Below are 9,228 nucleotides of genomic sequence, written 5' to 3' on the forward strand. Positions count from 1 at the left end.
CTCTATAGGGTTGATTTTCTTTGTCATCCCATTTTACAGTTGGGAGGATTTAGGGAATAAGGGAGTTGAGCAAGGCCACAAGCTTGTTAGTTGCATAATGTCCATGGGAATCGGACACTCTCCCTCTTAGCTGTTGTTCCACGTGGCCATCAAGTCAGAGGGAACTTCAAAAGCATCAGCACATCATATGGGCCCAGGGAATACCTGTGGACCAATTCAGGATCTCCAACTTCCAGCCTAGGAAACCACTTCCCATCTTTGCCCCAAATTAGTAGGCTGCCTTTCAAAGAAGAGAGCCAGCCATGAGATGCCACAAAATAGACCCAGGTGACAATGTCTTTGCAGCTTTTACCATGCTTGCTGTTTCTCACATGATTGAACCCACTTGGTATAACATCCTAAGAAGCATTTTTACATCAATTAATTAGCAACAAGCATAGAGAAGGCTGCCAATGATTTCCCTGTTTTGTTTTTCAGTTGAGCAAACCTAAGGCACAGAAAGCTTAAGAAACTTGCCCAGGGTCACACAGCTAGTGAGTGACAGAGCCAAGATAATGAATGAACATTGACTTATTGGGACCCAGACTCATCTTCCCCACCCCTCTCCCTTACCCTGATTTTGAGGGAAAACACAGCTTGGAACTGGAGGCTCCAGGTCTGAGCAGTGATGAGCTTAGGCCAATACCTCCCTGAGCCTCAGTTTTCTGGTCTGTAAATAAGTGTGCTTCCTCTGCTAATTGCATAGTGAGACTAAAGTAGAAGGGAGGTGGTTGCATTTTGTAAATCTCCAAGTGCCGTGCACATCATGCCCTGTTTTGTCTTATCATGTGTCTTATCATTAATGAGACCCATTAATTTGATGTTTGCTAATTTACCCAGCAAGTATTGATTGGCCCCTACTCTGTGATGTGCCTTGAGTTCTACCTGGCTAAGGAGCCAGCTATGGAGCTGCAGTGAATGGAACCATATATGGATCTTCCATACCTTTGGCTGGTTCTTTACTCGCCATGGTTTCTTTATCAGTGACAATAATGACTAACGCATATGACTGTTTACTATGAGTAGTGCGCTGGTAAAAGCTCAATAACCAGCTCTCTGGGAGTGAAAAAACTGATTTGTAGCATCTGCTAATTACCATGGTGTAAATACTCTTCTTTTGGCTAATTTCAAGCTCCCAGTGTGAGGTCATTGAACGTGGAGTCAGGAGGAGCTGTGCAGTAGCTCACTATTGTTGTCTGTTTTCATCATAGTGATTCAATAGACTTAAACAACCCAAGGGATAATAGAAAGAATATTGTAAAATAAGTAGGAAGTGATTAGCTTTGAGTATTTATTACCTTTGTTTTTAATACAGTTTATTTAATGTTTAAGTATCCATAATTTAATTTTTAATAATGGCAAAATTTTAAATTTTATTAAAATGTAACAGTCAGTTCCAGCACACTGCTGGGTAGCTACTGTGATTATCTCCATTTTACAGATGAGAACCCTGATATCAGAGAGGTTAAGTAACTCACTCAAGGTTACAGACATAGCGAGGATTCAAACCCTTTAGTTTGGTTTCCAAGCCTAGCCATGGGCATAATATCATTCTGGTCTCCTAGGGTTATTTTCAGGACTAGCGCATACAACATACTTAGAGGAATGCCCAGCACCTAGTATGTGCTCAAACAATGCTGGTTATTGCGAACATTGCTCCTATTCATACAAGCTAGAGACCCATAAGTGCCTGAAACAGAATTCCTGTCCTTGATGAACTCACCGTGCTGGACAGTGAGACACATACCTGCAAGGCATAACAGAGGCATTGCACATACAACACAGGAGCACAACGGAAGGTTGATTAACTTTGTTTATGGAACAGGGAGGACTTCATGGTGGAAGGAATATTTAAGCTGGGTTTTGAAGGATGAGTAGGAGTTCACCAGGCAGTTTAAAGAGTCAGATGGTTGAGCCCAGTCACTTGTCTCGCTAGAGGAGACTGAGCCCAGTTGCTGATCTATTCCCTGGACCCCTCTTACCTGAAAGTTGATGCAACTCCATCCCCAAGTGGGGGCTCGATGACTTGTTTTATCCAGAGCGGCAAGCCCCTCACACCTCAGGTCTAACCTTGCCTGGGCTTAGTTGGCTGCGTCTCCCAAGGAGGCTTCTTGGTTGAGGCAGTGAAGCCTAGTGGTTATGAATGAAGGAATCTCTGGGTTGGGATCATGGCTCCTCCCCTGACTTGGTGATGCTGGGCACATGAAGTAACCTTGATTCACTTCAGTTTCCCCACCCATAGATGGGGAGTCAGTTCAGCTTCTACCTCGCCAGGCCACACAAGAGACACGAGACAACGTCTTCGTGCTTGGCACAGAGCGGGAACAGAGGGAGTCAGGGTGCAGGCCAGCCGGGAAAACAGTCAGTGGGCCGCACCGCCCGGTCCCGGAAAGGTTGTTTGGCATGGAAGTCAGGTGAGCTGGAGTGGCGTGTGGGGGCAGGTGACATCCGGGAACCGTGCTGCCCACCAAGCCCAGCCCCACAGGCACCCTGCCAGATCGGGATGGGTGTCAGGAAGCTGGTGGCCGGGTCAGAGCGGCTGTCATTGTGCCTCGTCCCATGAGGTGAAAGCATTACGGGCGATGCTGCGGCCGGCGCCTCCACCTCTCAGCCCTTCCTTTGAACTCTGACAGTAATTCCACGTGTGCATGTGGCTGCCAAGCACTGTGTCTGATGTCCTTTCCGGCTTTTGTCATGTCATTTCCCGTCGGGGATGGGGAGATGCGTTATTGATGTAGAAGAGTCTCTATGTTGGCATACATTTCCCGGCATAGGTCGAAAAGCAGCGCAGACGGACCTGCTGGTTCAGATGTGGTGGCACTTCAAGCTGTTGAGCTTTTTCATTATTCCTCCTCCTCCTCCTCCTCTTCTCCCTCCTCCTCCACCTCCTCCTAACTTGGTCACTTGGGGATAATCCTTTTGGAAAATGTACCTGTGGAAATAGAAACAGCAAGGTAAGGCCATCATCTTTAGGGAGTGTTTGGTTCCATGTAAATTAATTGTTGGTGGATTTCACTTAAGAATCAAATGTAAAAACAGACTGAGAAATCATAAATGAGAAGCCTTAAGTCTTTGATATGAATGGCAGAATATACAGTGAATATGATATGTGTAATTGATACAATATATTATACAGGGTAAGGTAATAGTAGGTTTACAGTTGTTCACATAGAAAATAATATAATAATTAATAAATAATAGTACAAGAATAAAGTGTGTTTCACGTATTCACAACTGTAAATCTACCTTTGCCCCACCTTATACAGTACAGTATAGTGTAATATACAGAAGGTACCTCAATTGCAGGCTCGATTCCCGGCCCTGGTCAGGGGTGAGCGGGAGGCAACCCATCAATGTGTCTCTCTCACATCGATGTTTCTCTCTCTGTCTCTCTCCCTCCCTCCCACTCTCTCTAAAAAGCAATGGGGAAAATATCCTCGGGTGAGGATTACCAAAAAGAAAGTGAAACAAAGAATGGTGTGGTTGTGTTCCAATGAAACTTGATGTATTCTCCTGAGAAACTCCTGGTTTTGGAGGGTGAACATAATCGGACTGAGGTCTTGGGCGGCGCTCCAGTGTGGCCTGGGAGCTGCGGTTTGTCCACCCCGGGTTTGGAGCACTGGTTTGGGAGTCTGGACAAGTTAAGTTAAAATCCTGGCTTCACGACTCGCTGTGAGAAGTGGGACTTTTGAGAAGCGATTTCAGCTCTCGGGGCCTCAGTGGTGCCGCCTGTAAGATGGAGATGAGGACGGAGGGTGGGGCCCTAGGCGGTGGGGAGGTGATAGGTGATGTGTGAGAGGCTGAGCACAGGCCAGGCAGAGGCGAGACCATGGCGCCGCCCTGGTTGAGGAGGAGGAGGATTATGATGATGACGATGAGGAGGAGGAGGGAGGGGGTCTAGATGCACCTGGCTGCTGACCCGGGCAGATCCCTGCCCTCCCTGGCTTCAGTTTTCTCACCTGGCAGGTAAGGAGGTTGGACTTGGTGGTGCACAGCCTTCCTTCCCACTCAGTGCCCCTGGGACCCTGTCCCTCGATGACACCAAATCACCCAGCAGGTGCAGCTAGACCAGCGCTGTTTCAGCCATTTCGCCGTGGGCACAGCATGGAGTCAAGGGCTGTAGTCCCCTGAAAACCTGGACTTCATCAAAGCTGCCCAGATGCTCTGGGAGGCTGGGGTTAGCCACTCACTCACACAGTCATCCGTGTGTCCCCTCAGAAACTCCCGAGCTTCTCCCACGAGGGGTGAGATGCTAAAGCAATGCGTGGGAATAGCCTCCACATGAGCTCGCCGCCTTGGGGGACCACACCCATGAGAAACCTCCTTTTGGCAGGAGTAAGGCTGATCTGCTGTGGCCACTGCAGTCGGTTGAATTGTGTCCCCCTCAAAAGAGCTGCCTACATCCTCACCCCCAGAACCTGTGAACGTGAACTTTTTTGGAACTAGGGTCTTCGATAATGCAATCAAGGATCTCGAGATGAGCTTATCCTGGAGTAGGATGGGCGCTAAATCCAAGGCCTCGTGTGCTCTTACCAGACAGATGAGGAGAGGACACAGGCACAGAGAAGCCAGGTGACAAAAGAGGCAGAGATTGGGGTGATGCCGCCCCAGGCCCAGGGACCCCCGAGGCCACCAGGGCTGGCCGAGGCAGGAAGGACCCTCCCCTAGCGCCTCCAGAGGAAGACGGCCCTGCCACTCCCTGGATTTTGGACTTCCGGCCTCCAGAGCTGTGCGAGGATCAGCTGATGGTGTCTTCAGCCACCAGCTTGTGGTCATTTGCTGTATCAGCCCAGGACGCTGACCCCGTCACCAGCCACGGTGTTTCTGGGGAGAGCGCCGCCTGATTGTCCTTTGGAGTCAGTCACACTTCGAACACGATGCTCTTGTCCCTTGAGGAAATTCCATCGCCTGATAAGGGGGAATATTTTTTTCAGCGGAGACACTGCAGGCCCGAGCTCGTTAATGAGGCTCAGTGTCCTGTTTCAATGCCTGGGTCAGCGCTGGTGCAGAAAGGATGCTTCAGACTCTGAGTGCTGCCTGGACCACCGAGTTCAGCCAAGTGTGTGATAAGTCAAGCAGTGATTTCTGTGTGTGTGTGTGTGTGTGTGTGTGTGTGTGTCTGCACACACAGGCTAACTGTTTTTATTTGTTAGAGAACAAAAATAATTTTTTTAAAGTTGTAAGAGCTACATAATGCGAATTATAAGATGATACTATAGATTATATGTAATCAATTAACTTTTCACCTCATATCTTTTTGTTCTATCCGTTTGTTGTTGTTTTTGATTTTGGTTTGGGCTTTATCATTCATTCAATTTTGGTCAACAAATTGTTACCAAATGTGACCAGAGGCTTTGGGGAGAACCCATCTGATTACCCCACTTTGGAAAATTAACTTGGTCTTCTAAGCTTCGGTTTCCTCGTTGGAGCTAGCACAGGTCGGGGTGGAGATGCAGAGAAGCTGCCTCGGGGCATGCCGGCGCTGTGCCACCCACGAAGGCGTCCCATGCTTCCTCTCCCGGCGGGCGTTGTGCTGGGGATGGAGGACGCCACGACTCACTGAGGGACACCTCTGCTGTCTACGCCGACACGTGTACTGAGAGCAGCCTACACCGGCGTTGGTGGGAAATGAAACATTTCCCAATCGTTTTTAGATAAAGTGATGTTTACCCCTCTGAAGACCCCAGGACCCCCCTCCCCAGTGCCCTCAAACAAAACAAAATACACAAAACCCGGGCCCCCCGTGATGAAAATATCCTAACCTGCAGACATCACAGGCCACACTCAGACCGAGAAGGGCTTGCTGGCCGCTGATGTCTCCTCCTGGCAATGGGCTCAGGCACAGGGCGAGTGGACCGCCCTCCACACCCTCGTTCCCAGACTGGGAATGGCCATCCGCCTAAAGCAGCAACGCTCCTGACGGAGGGCGACTCAGCTCTGCTGCTGGGGGAGCGTGGAGTCACAGGAGGGCTGGGCCCTGGAGCGAGACCATCTGGGTTTGGGTTTGGCTCCTCCCCCCCCCCCCCCGGCCCCCACACACACACCGAAGTGGTCCTTTAACTTCTGTGAACCCCCAGTGTCTGTCTATCAAGAGCTTAACAATGAGACCCTCACAGGGCTGTTGGGAAGGCTGGATGAGACGTGGTCCAGAAAGCAGCAGAAATGGTGATGGGCCCCTCCCCTCATCCGGACAGGACTGTCCAACAGCTCCCGCCTGTACCGTAGTGAGTTCCCCATCAGGGGAGGCATTCAGGAACTTACGGGGGAGCTTCAGAGAGGACTCACGCACAAGGAGGAGTGTTGCCCAGAGGACCTTGAGGTCCCATCCTTCCACAGTCTCTCCCGTGTTGCAGGCGCCATCGAGCAGCAGCTCCTTCGCGGCCTGAGCCAGCCACGCACAGAGCTCTGGCGCTTTCCAGCTCCGGCTCCGTCCGCGGTGACAGAGACCCCAGAGCAGAGGCCACAGCCTGAAACTCGTACCCATTTCACTCTAGAGCCACTTCCAAGCAGTGTTCACTACTAGTCTGGAAATAAGCAAGTTAATTTTATAATATTTTATTTGGGTCCCTTAAAAAACTGCCAGCCTTGCTTTAGAATCGCTCAGTACTAGCCCGGCCAGGGTGGCTCAATGGTTGAGCGTTGACCCAGTTTGATTTCCGGTCAGGGTGTATGCAGGGGCTTGGGGCTTGATCCCCAGGAGGGGCCGTGCAGGAGGTAGCTGATCAATGATTCTCACCATCGATGCTTCTATTTCTCTATCCATCTCCCTTCCTCTCTCTCTAAAAATCAATAAAACATATTTTTTAAAGATATAAAATAAAGGTGGTGAAGTTAAAACCCAGAGAACTGAAGTGACTTGTTCCTATAAGAGATGTTTATAAATAATAAAAAATAAAGCATAAGAATAACACGCAGTACCAGATCTCTCTGCTTTTATATCTGTGGCAAGTCACTGGAAGAGAGGCTCTCAACCTTGCTCCCCTCAATATGACACCCTCTTGGATCTTAAGTTTTGAAACTTTCTTTTCTATTAAATGATAACAGCTTCCTCATTCCTTATTCATCACACACACTTATGGCAGCCAATCAGAGCATGAGATAATCAGCACAACTGTTGCCAAAAGCAGTGAAACTTGACCTTAAAGTCACTCTGATTTTGGTTCGTGTACAATTTCTATTAGGTTTTCTGAAACTATGAAAATAGCTCCTGGGTCACCATCATAATCTACTTCGAATGGTGGAGGGGCAGTCCATCTTTTTTCCTTCCTCCCTCCCTCTTTCCCCTCCTCCCTCCCTTCCTACCTTCCTTTCTTCTCTCCCCTCCCTATTATCTCTCTCCCTCCCTTTCTTCCATCCTCTCTTCCCTCTCTCCCTCTTTCTTGCAAGCAATCACCATTCCTTTAGCCAAGCATTTAATTGGACATACTTCCCCTAAATCACCCATCCCTCCATCTATTTGTTTAACAAGTCTTCACTGAGTGGACACTTCGTGCCAGGCCCATCTTAGCCCCTGGGATACAGGCTGACTATGCTAACATCCTGCTTTCATGGGATTCTTCCTGGTCCTGGGGATCAGGTAAAAGGCCGCATGTATCAACCAATCCTTTCAAGATGATGAGACGAGGGCAATTCTAGACCCACGGGAAGACAGTAAGGAGAACTGATAGTGCGGCAGTGGGAGAGCTGGGCATGATGTTACAGAAGGGGTGGAGCTTGAGTTGTATCTTGAAAAAGGAGATGGAGGTCAAGTGGGGAAGGGTGTGTCTGGCAGAGGGAACAGCATGTGCCAAGGCTGGGAGGACCGGCAGGGCATGGAAGGTTGGGGAGTGCTTTGGGATGGAAGGGTGTGTGCTTATGACTGGAGGGAGATGTCGGCAGGAATTAGATTATACGTGCCCTGGTGAGTTATTGGGGAGCCCAGGGGTCTCCAGGAGATTTTGTGGACAGGGCCCTGGGCTCTGAATACCTAAGTCACAGAAGGTTGTGGCTCAGAGTACAGCTCAGGTTATAGGATCTTAAACTCTTTGAATTGCGCAATTAAAAAGTCCCGTCCAGCTCTACCTGCACCTCAGGGGGGAACCCCGCTTCTTGTCCAGAGTGGGAGCCAGCTCCTGTGGTTGTAAAAATCAGGGGCTTCCTGCCCCACCCCCAAGAAGCCCAGGTTTGATACAGGAATGCGTATGGAATACAGAAGGCTATGGTCCTCCCCTGGGAACCGTCCCAGGCGTGTGTTCTGGAGGTTTGCGTGCGGGCGTGCAGCTGGGGTGAGCACCTGCAGGGGAGTGCGGGACGCAGGACACAGGACGCAGGACCCCGGGAGAGCTGTCTTGCTGTAGGGCAGAGCCTTGGGGCCAGGACACCCCCGGGCTGGCTGGTGAGCAGCTTGGCCGGTTGCTTTTGAATCAGGCGGCAGCTGTGGTCAGATGAGCCACGGCCTGAGAGGATACCCTGGAGTCAGGACAAGGTCACAGGCCACAGGTCCCTTTCAAGGGCAGCTCTTGACGGGGGATGTGTTGGGCCATGACTAGGCTAGCACCGTCTACCAGAACGCAGGTTCCAGCCTTGCCCAGCTGATACAGCAAGTTCAGAATGTTTAGAAGCAGCTCATCTTTCCTGCCCCTAACAAACACACAGCTCCCCTGTGTCATGTAGGAGGCCGTCTCCCTGACATGTGCCAGAGCTGAAAGCCACATGGAGTGTGTCCCGTCCCATGTTTGCGGCCAGTGCACCAAAGATAGCAATGCCCACCAGCCTTTTAACCCTGAGCACACCCCTTGCTGGGAGGGTCACGTGACTAAGTTCTGGCCAATGAACCAGGAGTTCATATAACACATGAGCTTCCAGCTGGAAGGCACCAGGGGATTCTCCGGTCGGCCTCCGTCCTGCTTGATGGCCTGGGTGCCGTGGTTTGCAGACAGTGCCGCTGCAAGGTGGCGGTGTTGCCAAGAACCGGGGTTCCTGAATGACCACCTGAGCCAGCACCCTGCTGACCCTCATGGGTGCGAGCATGAGCGAAAAGTCAGCCTTTGTTGTGTTAAGCCATGGGAATCTGGAGTTTAATTTATTCCCCAAGCATAATCTAGCCCAGCCAGACTGACAGGAATCGGTGCCAGAGGGGAACTGGTGCTCTAACGAAAACCTGCAACGTTAAGTATTGCCTCAGCCCTCCGCAGGAGACAAGGGACCGTG

Source organism: Eptesicus fuscus, chromosome 21, assembly GCF_027574615.1.
Source record: "Eptesicus fuscus isolate TK198812 chromosome 21, DD_ASM_mEF_20220401, whole genome shotgun sequence".
NCBI classification, from domain to species: domain Eukaryota; kingdom Metazoa; phylum Chordata; class Mammalia; order Chiroptera; family Vespertilionidae; genus Eptesicus; species Eptesicus fuscus.